A 15,063-nucleotide genomic window follows, 5' to 3' on the forward strand; every position below is an offset into this window, starting at 1 on the left:
CAATTTCCTTTTCTAAATTGACTTGCCCATTAAGTTAAATGTCAGCCTAGTTTGAGTATGTAAGTGCAGTTTTTACATTATTTTTTTAAGTATTTTAACTTTTCGATTAAGTGTAAATTAGAACTGGTTCAACAGACTATAGTTGACTATAGGTCTTGCCAATTAATTTCAAATGCTCTCTTTCAGAACATTTGCAAATAATATGATATTTCTGGAAAAAGTGAAAATATTTCCAAGTGAAAACTTTCTGAAATACAAGTAATGAACTTTTTATTTGAGGAGTCATATGAGAATGAATAGTGACTTTTAGCATTTTTCTACTTCACTCGGATTTAGCTACAAAGTATTGTAGCATCATTGACGTCTGAATATTGTTTACTAAGCTTTCAAGGAAGGAGAACTACTGGCCTAACATCAATTTTCCATTGTAATAGTACAGCTCTATTACCAAGAAAAATGCACAGGGAAGATGGCTCGTAATAAATACCTACAACTCCCAACGATCTATAAAGTGCTTCACAGGTATTAACACACTTAATTTAATCCAGTCCACCTTCCTCCCTTCCCTTCTTTTCTCATAGCAGTCAGACCCTCCGTCTCAGTCCAAAGGTCTCTCCCCACCTTCTCTAGCTCCATCTCCAATAAATCTCTTGCCTATTCTTGTCTTGAGGTCTGCTTCTCTGCAAACTAGAGCTAACATAGGAAGAAAACTTTTTTTTTCTGAGAGAATAAAATTTTCTGAAGGTTCAAGAATTCTTTGGGGAAGTGCTTTCCTTTCCGACATGTCAAAATAGAGCGTGCTATACAATGGAATAATAAGCATTTTATGCATTTTCATACTTCATATATAAAATCATATATAAATAATAGAGAATTATAATGTGCCTCTGAGAAGTATCTTGATTATCTGGCTTAAGGAAAGTCCTCAATGACACCTTAAGTAATAGGTAATAATTCTTAGTGCTATAGTGATAAGTAATATTGTAGCTATTATTGGAGTTTTCATGCACCTTTCTCCCACTTCCCTGGAAAATTCAAAAGAAGAGTGCCTTAACATAATGGCATAACTACAAAAGTGTAGTGTAATACAGTTGCAAACTTAAGGGCTTTAATATCAGAAAATTTGCATTAGAAACCATAAAATCAGAAAATTTGAGTTAGAAACCATAACAACAGACCACTAGTAACATCAGTATGAACTTGGACAAGCTATTGACATTCTCTGCCTCAAGTTTTTACCTGTTGAATGAGGATAACACTGTTTTCCATGGAGTTGTTGAGATAGGTCACACAAATAATGTCTATTTTGTTTTTATATTATTTATTGATCCTATATGCATGAACATAAAAATATATATTTTAACAAATTTTAATTTTTAGTAATTTAATTGTGAGGACTTAAAATGTATCAAGTTGTTGGAGTGCAAATAAACATCACGTAACATTGTATATTAGTCATAATATATACATACCTAAACAGGCAGACCCAAAAAACCAGCATCCTCATTCACAGCTAATAATTTATTTTAGCTCTTGGGCAACAAATTCTATCAACTATGTTTGAGAACTATTTTTATTCAAAGCATTATTATACATTTATTATTTAGTTCTTGCTAGTATTATTTAGTTCTTGCTAGTGCTATAACCAGAGAAGGCAATGGCACCCCACTCCAGTACTCTTGCCTGGAAAATCCCATGGACGGAGGAGCCTGGTAGGCTGCAGTCCATGGGGTTGCTAAGAGTCGGACACGACTGAGTGACTTCACTTTCATTTTTCACTTTCATGCATTGGAGAAGGAAATGGCACCCCACTCCAGGGTTCTTGCCTGGAGAATCCCAGGGACGGAGGAGCCTGGTGGGCTGCCGTGTCTGGGGTCGCACAGAGTTGGACACGACTGAAGCGACTTAGCAGCAGCTGCAGCAGTGCTATAACAGAAAATATCTTTAAAGCAAGAAGAGGATTAGACATAGATGTCTTTCCTTAGAAGTCTCTGTAAGTAAGGTTTTTCAGCTGGGTTAATTAACACAGTTGTGCATATATATCTATAACTCTATCGGAAATTATATATAAAGAGGGAAAGAGGAACTTAAGGATTTACAAAGCCACGGTTTTGCTCCGAAGATAGAAGAAAGTGCTAGCTACAGGCAAGAAGTTCTCTCTTTGAAAGTCAAAGCCTTTCTTGGTTTTGACATTTTTGATGAGTTAAAGTGCAGAAAAACCTACAAATATAGATCTGCAAATGTTTAAAATGTTTCATCAGACAAAGTTCAAAATATCACAAACATTTTATTTATGTCTCTATGTAGAGAAAATAAGAAATATAGTATTCTTCCCGCTTGCCTATAATTGTGGTGCTTACAACATTGCCCTCTGGGAAAAACAACTCTGTTTTGGGGCAGGGAGTGTGGTTGGCAGAGGGACAAGTAAGGGAGTGGGAGATAGGAGACACCATCATCATTGTTGCTGATTTTCCATTTATTTTAGGAAAAAGTTCCTACTCTGTGGTTTTTTGTATCTAAGATGACTAGCCAGCTGAGAATGTAAGGTGTTGGGAAGGCTTCTCAGGGAGTTAGAACAGATGGGTGAAGCCTAGGAGAAAAATTCACCTTCTCCAACTGCACTTCAGCTCCAGCCTGTAAGGACACTGACCCAGTGGGAGAGGGGAATGACCTCAGAGTCATTGCCCCCTCCATATCCTCCACCGTTGGATAAGCCTGCCATGATTGGCTTACTTCAGCCACTGAACCATCTTCACATGAATGCATGACTTCCATCTTCAATTTTTCTTTAATCTTTTTTGTTTTTGTGCCTCTCCACTTTCCATGAGAGTAAAAACAGCACTAATTTTTTAACTGAATTAAAGATGCTTTAAATTCTATGATGGCTTTACAATTTGCAAAAGTTTCACACACATGACTTCATATAATCCCATAATAATGTTGTTTGTTTGTTTTTTTTTCTCCTACCCTATGTTGCCAGTCTCCTTTCCCTCTCCCCACTGGTAACCACTGGTTCTTTCTCTGGGTGAGTCTGCTTCTTTTGTTTTATTCACTAGTTTGTTATATTTTTTAGATGCACATATGTGATACATTGTATTTTTCTTTCTCTGTCTGACATATTTCACTTAGTGTAATGCCCTTCACTTCCATCCATTTTGCTGCAAATGGCAAAATTTCATTCTTTTCTATGGCTGAATAATATTCTATCACATGTATGTGTATATTCAATTTTATGTATGTGTATATATATATATATACATACAATTGAATCTTCTTTAATCCATTTATCTGTTGATGAACATTGCTTCCATAGCTTGGCAATTGTAAACAATCCTGTTAAGAACATTGGGTTGCATAATCTTTTCAAATTAGTGTTTCTGTGTTTTTCAGATGTGTACCCAGGAGTGGAATTGCTGGGTCATATAGTAGTTCTATTTTTCGTTTTTTGAGAAACCTCCATTACGGTTTCCATAGTGGCTACAGCAATTCACATTCCCCCCAACAGCGTACAAGTGTTTCCTTTTCTCCACATCCTGACAACGTTTGTCATCTGTCTTCTTTTTGTTGATAGCCACTCTGACAGATGTGCAGTGACAGCTCACTGTGATTTCGACTTGCACTTCCCTGATGATCAGCAATCTTTTCAAGTGCCTGTTGGCCACCTGCATTTCCTCTTTGGAAAATTATACATCCACTTCTTCTGCCCATTTCTCCCACTTTGGGAAAAGTGTGAATGCAGTCCCCCTCTACCAGAAGTTATGCAGACGAGTTTCCCATGTTTGGAGAAATCAGTCAGCACACCCAGAGTGCAATGGGTAAGTCTCACCTGGGGCAAACCACTTTCGTGATCATGGTAACTCCCCTGCCAGGTAAGTATCCCATTTTTCAATTTTTTTAAAAAAATTTCTTTTTGTATGAACTATTTATATGCATTTAATATTAACCTCTTATTGGTCATATCATTTGCAAAAATTTTCTCCCATATCCCCTTCTATTAAGTAGATTGTCTTTCTGTTTTGTTAATGGTCTCCTTTGCTGTGCAAAAACTTTGAATCTTAATTAGGTCCTATTTATTTATTTTTGCTTTTATTTCCTTTTCTTTAGGAGAAGGACCCAAAAAACATATTGTTGTGATTTATGTCAAAGACACAAATCTGCCTATGTTTTCCTAAAGGAGTCTTAACATGTTTAAAAAAACACATGAGTTTTTAATATGATAAATGATTGTTTTTCCCCCTTGCTTTACTATAAAACACAGTGAGACACATAAGAAAATCCTCATGGCCTTTAGAAATAATGCATTTGAAATTTTCAATGTAAAAATCTAGTTAAATTAAGATCCAAATTGTTAGATTTATTGTGCCAAATTTCAAATGGAAATGTGGTTCTCTGCATTTTAAAATGTATAACAACTATTTATAATATTCTCTTTAATATAGACATATCACTATGTGCATGACAGAGTTAAAGGCTTATTTATGCAATTTTTATAGAATACAACACAAACATTTCTGTCAAAGGACTTGTAAAATCATCTACCTCAACCCACTCATTTTTCAAGTGAAGAAACTAAGTGTAGAGTCTTATTCAGAAGCAAAAGCCCTTTGTGTTTTTTTAAAAAAATCATTAAGCTGATACACATGGGTACTATTATAAACATTGTTAAGATAGTGATACATTTCTGTTGCTGGTGATAAGTAGCCACCCCTGAGTACTCTAAGTGCTCACCTCTCATGGCCTTTGGTCATCTTTCCTAGGAGCTCCCGGGCCCTTCAACATCAACCAACTAAAGGGTTAACCCTTTGTAAGCAGGAGGCCCTTGGGAGACAGGTTCCTCCTGAAGTGGTGCCCATGAAGATTCAGACTGTTAAACAGTTGTGAACATCACCCCTGCCTGCAGTCAATGACAGAAACTTAAAATTCCCAGCTGCATCGGACACCTGTCAATTGAGCCAGCATCCATTCCGATGCTTTACCCCTACCCTCAGGCAGTCATTTGCTCCTTCCCACCCAGCTCATGTGTTTTGATAAAAGCTGAACCCACTCTCAGGCCCACAGAAAAGCCTTAATAGACTTCAGCGCCTCAGTTCCTTCCACGCCTCGGCCACAGCCACCACAGGGTGAGCATGTGACCAGTCAACTAGGCAGTTCAGAGTGCCGGGTCAGCATTGCTCTCTCCCCAGCTGGGCTGCATGGAAACTTGCAACCACCTTATTAACAGCAAGGGGGCCAGTCAGAATAAAATTAACGTGGTTAACAGTTAAGAGAGAAGACATAAAAACAAAGCAACACAAACCAGAATTTTAAAACGGAGTTTTTACTGTCATGGCTGAGCTGCTAGATTGATGAACCTAGGTCCTCCCTACAGCTGGACTTGCCAGTCACCTGAACTTCACCCCGTTTGTTGTTTCCTCTTGTTGTTTAAGCCCGTTTGAGTTGAGTTTTATTTCAAACCTCAAAAGACCTCAAAGGTCCTCCAGCAGTTTTGCGAGAATTCTTCAGTACAGCACTTTAGTTAAATATATCACAAAGTTATGAAACAAAACAGAATTTCCCAAAATGTCTTCCAAAGAACATGAACTGTAAGAGAAGTTAATAGTTATTATGGTCCTGGAGAGGAACGGCTCAATAAAGTCAACTAAAATAGACCTGGATCATCTCACAAAGAAGATTTGTGGTGTACTCAAAATATAACTTTTATTTTTTATTCTTACCTAATCTTTTTTGAATGTATTCATCACAGTAATTGCCCCTTACCTGAAGACCTTGGGAGATTTATTGACTTTTCTACTTATTTTGGGGGGAAGACTTTTAAATCTCAAATCACAACATTAATTCAGAAAACAAAATAACTTTGTTCTTTTCTTCACCTAATAACCAGTTCTTTGGGGAAAGTTGGGGTGGGGTAAGTTGCCAGAATTAATAGATTAAAATATGAGATGCCTAGTAATATTTGAAATTCAGACAAATGGCATATATTTTTTTAATATAAACATGTCCCAAATATTGCATGGGATATACTTATGTTTATAATAAAAATGTTCATTGTATACCTGAAATTCAAATTTAACTGAAGATCTTGATTTTTTTTCTAGGAATGGTAAGTAAAAGCAAGGAGAAAAGGTAAGGGGAGATACAGTTCTTACTTTGCTGAATGACTATGTTCTTTGGGTGTGGGGGATGGTGAAGGTGACTCATATGGGCCAACATTCAGGTTCTTTAAATGTTTCTTCATAGGGGAACCTCTCCAGCATCAATACTCAAGACTTGAGTGATACTCCTCATTCCCTCAGGATGTCTATGTCCCCTAGTCCATCAGCTGGGAGATATAGATTTGTCCACACCAGATATAGATTTGTCCCTATACATCTTTGGCCCTACACAGACTGGCCTCCAAAGTGGCAAAGCACTTGGAACAGTGCCTGACATAGAATATGTCCTCAGTAAACATCAGCTGTTATTAATAGTAGGAGTATCAGCATTAGTAACAGTATAAGCAGTAGTACTGGGGTTGCCTAGGTGACAATTAAAAAATGGCAAACTGAGTTTTGATTACACTAAGACATGTCATTTTGCAAATCCATGTGTTTCTGATTTTACTGGTCTAAAAAAAGCAAATGTGTGCTCGCTTCGGCAGCATATATACTAAAATTGGAACGATACAGAGAAGATTAGCATGGCCCCTGCTCAAGGATGACACGCAAATTCATGAAGCATTCCATATTTTAAAATCCACACACCTATGGACACCTTATCTTCGACAAAGGAGGCAAGAATATACAATGGAGAAAAGACAATATCTTTAACAAGTGGTGCTGGGAAAACTGGTCAACCACTTGTAAAAGAATGAAACTAGATCACTTTCTAACACCACACACAAAAATAAACTCAAAATGGATTAAAGATCTAAACGTAAGACCAGAAACTATAAAACTCCTAGAGGAGAACATAGGCAAAACACTCTCCGACATAAATCACAGCAGGATCCTCTATGATCCACCTCCCAGAATACTGGAAATAAAAGCAAAAATAAACAAATGGGATCTAATTAAAATTAAAAGCTTCTGCACAACAAAGGAAACTATAAGCAAGGTGAAAAGACAGCCTTCAGAATGGGAGAAAACAATAGCAAATGAAGCAACTGACAAACAACTAATCTCAAAAATATACAAGCAACTTACGCAGCTCAACTCCAGAAAAATAAATGACCCAATCAAAAAATGGGCCAAAGAACTAAATAGACATTTCTCCAAAGAAGACATACAGATGGCTAACAAACACATGAAAAGATGCTCAACATCACTCATTATCAGAGAAATGCAAATCAAAACCACAATGAGGTACCATTTCACACCAGTCAGAATGGCTGCAATCCAAAAGTCTACAAGCAATAAATGCTGGAGAGGATGTGGAGAAAAGGGAACCCTCTTACACTGTTGGTGGGAATGCAAACTAGTACAGCCACTATGGAGAACAGTGTGGCGACTCCTTAAAAAATTGCAAATAGAACTGCCTTATGACCCAGCAATCCCACTGCTGGGCATACACACTGAGGAAACCGGAATTGAAAGAGACACATGTACCCCAATGTTCATCGCAGCACTGTTTATAGTAGCCAGGACATGGAAACAACCTAGATGTCCATCAGCAGATGAATGTATAAGAAAGCTGTGGTACATATACACAATAGAGTATTACTCAGCCATTAAAAAGAATACATTTGAATCAGTTCTAATGAGATGGATGAAACTCAAGCCGATTATACAGAGTGAAGTAAGCCAGAAAGAAAAACACCAATACAGTATACTGACACATATATACGGAATTTAGAATGATGGTAATGATGACCCTGTATGAGAGACAGCAAAAGAGACACAGATGTATAGAATGGACATTTGGACTCTGAGGGAGAGGGAGAGGGTGGGATGATTTGAAAGAATGGCATTGAAACATGTATACTATCATGTAAGAAACGAAGTGCCAGTCCATGTTCGATACAGGATACAGGATGCTTGGGGCTGGTGCATGGGGATGATCCAGAGAGATGATATGGGGTGGGAGGTGGGAGGAGGATTCAGGATTGGGAGCTCGTATACACCCATGGTGGATTCATGTCAATGTATGGCAAAACCAATACAGTATTGAAAAGTAAAATAAAGTAAAAATAAAAATTTTTTTAAAAAGGCAAATGTTTCCATACATTTGAATATGGCAAGAATACACAAAAGAACTGTACAAAAAAGATCTTCATGACCTGGATAATCACGATGGTGTGATCACTCATCTAGAGCCAGACATCCTAGAATGTGAAGTCAAGTGGGCCTTAGAAAGCATCACTACGAACAAAGCTAGTGGAGGTGAAGGAATTCCAGTGGAGCTATTTCAAATCCTGAAAGATGATGCTGTGAAAGTGCTACACTCAATATGCCAACATATTGGAAAACTCAGCAGTGGTCACAGGACTGGAAAAGGTCAGTTTTCATTCCAATCCCAAAGAAAGGCAATACCAAAGAATGTTCAATATACCGCACAATTGCACTCATCTCACATGCTAGTAAAGTAATGCTCAAAATTCTCCAAGCCAGGCTTCAGCAATACGTGAACTGTGAACTTCCAGATGTTCAAACTGGTTTTAGAAAAGACAGAGGAACCAGAGATCAAATGGCCAACATCTGCTGGATCATCGAAAAAGCAAGAGAGTTCCAGAAAAACATCTATTTCTGCTTTATTGACTATGCCAAAGCCTTTGACTGTGTGGATCACAATAAACTGTGGAAAATTCTGAAAGAGATGGAAATACCAGACCACCTGACCTGCCTCTTGAGAAATCTGTATGCAGGTCAGGAAGCAACAGTTAGAACTGGACATGGAACAACAGACTGGTTCCAAATAGGAAAAGGAGTACGTCAAGGCTGTGTATTGTCACCCTGCTTATTTAACTTCTATGCAGAGTACATCATGAGAAACGCTGGACTGGAAGAAACACAAGCTGGAATCAAGATTGCAGGAGAAATATCAATCACCTCAGATATGCAGATGACACCACCCTTATGGCAGAAAGTAAAGAGGAACTAAAAAGCCTTTTGATGAAAGTGATAGTGGAGAGTGAAAACGTTGGCTTAAAGCTCAACATTCAGAAAACGAAGATCATGGCATCTGGTCCTATCACTCCATGGGAAATAGATGGGGAAACAGTGGAAACAGTGTCAGACTTTATTTTTTGGGCCTCCAAAATCACTGCACATGGTGACTGCAGCCATGCAATTAAAAGACGCTTACTCCATGGAAGAAAAGTTATGACCAACCTAGATAGCATATTCAAAAGCAGAGACATTACTTTGCCGACTAAGGTCCGACTAGTCAAGGCTATGATTTTTCCTGTGGTCATGTATGGATGAGAGAGTTGGACTGTGAAGAAAGCTGAGTGCCGAAGAATTGATGCTTTTGAACTGTGGTGTTGGAGAAGACTCTTTAGAGTCCCTTGGACTACAAGGAGATCCAACCAGTCCATTCTGAAGGAGATCAGCCCTGGGATTTCTTTGGAAGAAATGGTTCTAAAGCTGAAACTCCAGTAGTTTGGCCACCTCATGCGAAAAATTGACTCATTGGAAAAGACTTTGATGCTGGAAGGGACTGGGGACAGGAGGAAAAGGGGACAACAGAGGATGAGATGGCTGGATGGCATCACTGACTTGATGAATATGAATCTGCGTTAACTCCAGGAGTTGGTGATGGACAGAGAGGCCTGGTGTGCTGCGATTCATAGGGTCGCAAAGAGTCGGACACAACTGAGGGACTGAACTGAACTGAAGTGAATCAAAATGCCTGTAGAGTCCTTGAATAATACTAAAATTTTGTATCCTCTTGTACTGAGTTGACCAAAAATTTCATCTTGGTCTTTCCATTACATCTTACAAAATACTAAAATCAAACTTTTTGGCCATCCCAATATTTTAGCCATGTAAAACCTTTTCTGAAATGTAGACATTTTCACATAGTTAGAAAATACATAATTAGGAATTATTTTGTATCTTTTATTTTTAAAGAAAGTGAGGTAAAGTGTTAGTCACTCAGTCATGTCCAACTCTTCGTAACCCCAAGGACTGTTGCCCACCAGGCTCTTCTGACCATGAGTTTTTCCAGGCAAGAATATGGAGTGGGTAACCATTCCTTTCTCCAGGAGAATCTTTCTCTACCCAGGGATCAAACCCAGGTCTCCCACATTGCAGGCAGATACTTTACCATCTGAGTCACCAGGAAAGCCCCATTCTCCTTTAAAGAAAGGAGAGTGCTTAATCCAAAAGAAACAAATATTATTAGCAACTTTGGATAAGAATATAATCATTACAAAACACAACAGTGTCTATCTTCTAACCAAATTTCCCAAAAAGTGCATTTTTGTTTTGTGATTTTTCAACTTTTGCAGCTCTGTCTGAAGCCACAATCTTATGAGTTGGAGTACAAGACAAGCACCCCGCTGTCATTATTTTTAAAGCAATGTCTCACTTTTACATGCAACTCAGAAAGGGCAGAAAGAAAAACAGCAAGCCCCACCAGCATATGCCTCAAGATCACTAATTTTAAACACACAGTTGTATCCTAACCTGCCATAAGCAGCACACAAAGGAAAGGTGGGCTCTAGGTGAGCTGCTGAAAAGTCCCATCAGAACGATTGGGTCTGAGTAGTTCAGCAATCTTGAGAAGTAATTCCATTCAATTTCAACAGACTATATTGTCATGGTATGAGTTGTGTCCCCCTCAAAAAAGATGTGTTGAAGTCTCAACCCCCAGTACCTTAGAATGTGACTTTATTTGAAGACAAGGTCTTTATAATCAAATAGGGAAACTAGGGTGGGCTTTATTCCAGTATGACTGATGTCAGTATAAAAGGGGGAAATTTGGACACAGACCCAGAGGGCTTCCCCAGTGGCACCGCAGGAAAGAACCTACTTGCAATGCAGAAGATTCAGGAGATGCAGGTTTGAGCTCTGGTTCAGGAAGATCCCCTGGAGGAGGGCATGGCAACCCACTCCAATATTCTTGCCTAAAGAATCCCATGGACAGAGGAACCTGGCGGGCTACAGTCCATGAGGACACAAAGAGTCGGACACAACTGAAGTGACTGAGCATGCAGATGGAAGACGATGTGAAGTGACACACAGAAAAAATGGTCATCTGCAAGCCAAGGAATGCTGGAAGCTAGGAGACAGACCCCCGAACAGACACTTTCCTAGGCCCCTTGGAAGGACCATGGCCTTGCTGACACCTTGCCTTCAAACTTCAGGTCTCCAGATCTATGAAACCATAAATTTGTTTCTGTAAGCCACCCAGTACTTTGTCATGCTAGACCTAGGAAACCAATACAGTGTATGAAAACATGTCCTTCCAGACATCCAAATTACTAATCTATCCTTTTTTCTGCCAACTTTTGATAGCTCGTCAAATCTCAGGTTCTGCCCTTTGAAGTTAGTAGATGTATACACAAAAGAATGCTATAAAATGATGATACAATGGAGATAAAATTAAAGAATGCCCTTTCAGTATTTCCAATTTTTATTCAAATGGTTAAGAAAGCATCTCTTTTACTGAAGGGAGTCACAAGCATATTCTGCCTCTGAGATTGCTAGATTAAAGACGCAGGATACAGGATGCTTGGGGCTGGTGCACGGGGATGACCCAGAGAGATGATATGGGGAGGGAGGTGGGAGGGGGGTTCATGTTTGGGAACGCATGTACACCCGTGGTGGGTTCATGTCAATGTATGGCAAAACCAATACAGTATTGTAAAGTAAAATAAAGTAAAAATTAAAATTAAAAAAAATAATAAATAAATAAAAATACTCTTCACTCTTTATTTATTTGGGGGCAAATAAATGGGGTATTACTAGGTAGGGTATTACTTTCCCAAGCAGGGATCGAACCTGTGCCCCATGCAGTGGAAGCATAGAGTCGTAACCACTGGGCCACCAGGGAAGTCCCCAGACTGCCACATTTAAAAGTAAAATATTAGTGTTAGAGACCAGGTATATTACATTAAGAATAAATTTTAATTATAATGAATAACCCTGGGATCCAAGGATTGATAGCAATTCTTGAACATTCATTGGCTCCACTCAGAGGATTATTTCCAGTAACTAACAGGTCAGAGTTTAAGCCCAGCTCAGCCTTGCACACACGGCCTCTGAGTTCCCCTGGAGCCCTCATTTACTGGGCGTGACTAAAGCAAAGCAGGGGAGGAAGTGAACAGCTTTCTTAAGCTCCCTGCCTCATACATAACCCTGACTATTTGCTGAAAACATCCACACTATTGGAAAAAATGGCAAGAGGTTTTGTTGGCTGGATTGTGGCAGGATTCCTGGAAAAGCACAGTCCTCAAAGCATAAATTCTCACAGGAGTTAGGTTAGGTTAGGTTCCCTGTTTTGTATTTTTCTCTTCTCCCTATTTGTTCTGCAAAACTCCCCATGGAGGCCTTTGTCCCTCAGACCTCTAATCTGAATAGCATCACCTGTTAAGCCCAAAGTCTCTGGACAGAGAAATTAGACCAGGGAAAACAGGGCTTCAGGTTTCTAAGACTGGGATAACCACACGCTGTGGTGGGGCTTTGCACGAGCCCCTTCCGCATCGGCTACAGAAACCTCAGATTCTTACGTGTGAAATGAGGAAGCTGTACTACATGGCTTCAAACAACTCTTACAACTTAAAAACCCTTTGACTTTGATTCTTTTGCTTTGTTTGTTTGTGTTCATCTTTATAGACATATAGTTGATTTGGCTTCCTTGGTGGCTCAGACTGTGGAGTCAGCCTGCAATGCAGGAGACCTGAGTTCAATCTTTGGGTTGGTAAGATCCTCTGGAGAAAGGAATGGCTACCCAGTCCAGGATTTTTCCTGGAGAATCCCATGGACAGAGGAGCCTGGTGGGCTATAGTCCATGAGGTTGGGAAGAGTTGGACATGACTGAGCGACTAAGTGCACACACACACATAGTTGACTTACAATGTTGTGTTAGTTCCTGCTGTACAGCTAAGTGAATCAGTTATACGTATACATATATGAATCTTTTAAGATTCTTTTCCTACATAGGTCATTACAGAGTACTGAGTAGAGTTCCCTGTGCTGTACAACAGACAACATATGATGTCACTTATATGCATATCTAAAAATGGAATCCAAAAAGTGGAATCTAAAAAAAGATACAAATGAACTTATCTACAAAACAGAAATAGAGTCACCGATGTAAAAAACAAACTTATGGTTACCAGAGGGCAAAAGGGGGAAGGAATAAATTGGGAAATTGGGATTGACATAAACACACTACTATATATAAAATAGATAACTAGTAAAGTACAGAAATGGTATGGACATAACAGAAGCAGAAGATATTAAGAGGTGGCAAGAATACACAGAAGAATTGTGCAAAAAAAAGATCTTCACGACCAGGATAATCACAATGGTGTGATCACTCATCTAGAGCCAGACATCCTAGAATGTGAAGTCAAGTGGGCCTTAGAAAACATCACTATGAACAAAGCTAGGGGAGGTGATGGAATTCCAGTGGAGCTATTTCAAATCCTGAAAGATGATGCTGTGAAAGTGCTACACTCAATATGCCAACATATTGGAAAACTCAGCAGTGGTCACGGGACTGGGAAAGGTCAGTTTTCATTCCAATCCCAAAGAAAGGCAATGCCAAAGAATGCTCAAACTACCGCACAATTGCACTCATCTCACATGCTAGTAAAGTAATGCTCAAAATTCTCCAAGCCAGGCTTCAGCAATACGTGAACTGTGAACTTCCAGATGTTCAAGCTGGTTTTAGAAAAGGCAGAGGAACCAGAGATCAAATGGCCAACATCTGCTGGATCATCGAAAAAGCAAGAGAGTTCCAGAAAAACATCTATTTCTGCTTTATTGACTATGCCAAAGCCTTTGACTGTATGGATCACAATAAACTGTGGAAAATTCTGAAAGAGATGGAAATACCAGACCACCTGACCTGCCTCTTGAGAAATCTGTATGCAGGTCAGGATGCAACAGTTAGAACTGGACATGGAACAACAGACTGGTTCCAAATAGGAAAAAGAGTGTATCAAGGCTGTATATTGTCACCCTGCTTATTTAACTTCTATGCAGAGTACATCATGAGAAACGCTGGACTGGAAGAAACACAAGCTGGAATCAAGATTGCAGGAGAAATATCAATCACCTCAGATATGCAGATGACACCACCCTTATGGCAGAAAGTGAAGAGGAACTCAAAAGCCTCTTGATGAAAGTGAAAGTGGAGAGTGAAAAAGTTGGCCTAAAGCTCAACATTCAGAAAACGAAGATCATGGCATCCGGTCCCATCACTCCATGGGAAATAAATGGGGAAACAGTGGAAACAGTGTCAGACTTTATTTTGGGGGGCTCCAAAATTACTGAAGATGGTGACTGCAGCCATGCAATTAAAAGACGCTTACTCCTTGGAAGAAAAGTTATGACCAACCTAGATAGCATATTCAAAAGCAGAGACATTACTTTGCCGACTAAGGTCCGTCTAGTCAAGGCTATGGTTTTTCCTGTGGTCATGTATGGATGTGAGAGTTGGACTGTGAAGAAGGCTGAGAGCCGAAGAACTGATGCTTTTGAACTGTGGTGTTGGAGAAGACTCTTGAGAGTCCCTTGGACTGCAAGGAGATCCAACCAGTCCATTCTGAGGGAGATCAGCCCTGGGATTTCTTTGGAGGGAATGATGCAAAAGCTGAAACTCCAGTACTTTGGCCACCTCATGCGAAGAGTTGACTCATTGGAAAAGACTCTGATGCTGGGAGGGATTGGGGGCAGGAGGAGAAGGGGACGAGCGAGGATGAGATGGCTGGATGGCATTACTGACTCGATGGACGTGAGTCTGAGTTGGTGATGGACAGGAGGCCTGGCGTTCTGCGATTCATGGGGTCGCAAAGAGTCGGACACGACTGAGTGACTGAAATGAACTGAACTGAAGGTCAGACAAATATCCTATGACTTTGATTCTAAACTCACAAGGGAGCAGGGTGTGGGTGCTACCATGATGCAATGACCT

Source organism: Capra hircus, chromosome 1, assembly GCF_001704415.2.
Source record: "Capra hircus breed San Clemente chromosome 1, ASM170441v1, whole genome shotgun sequence".
Lineage (NCBI taxonomy): Eukaryota > Metazoa > Chordata > Mammalia > Artiodactyla > Bovidae > Capra > Capra hircus.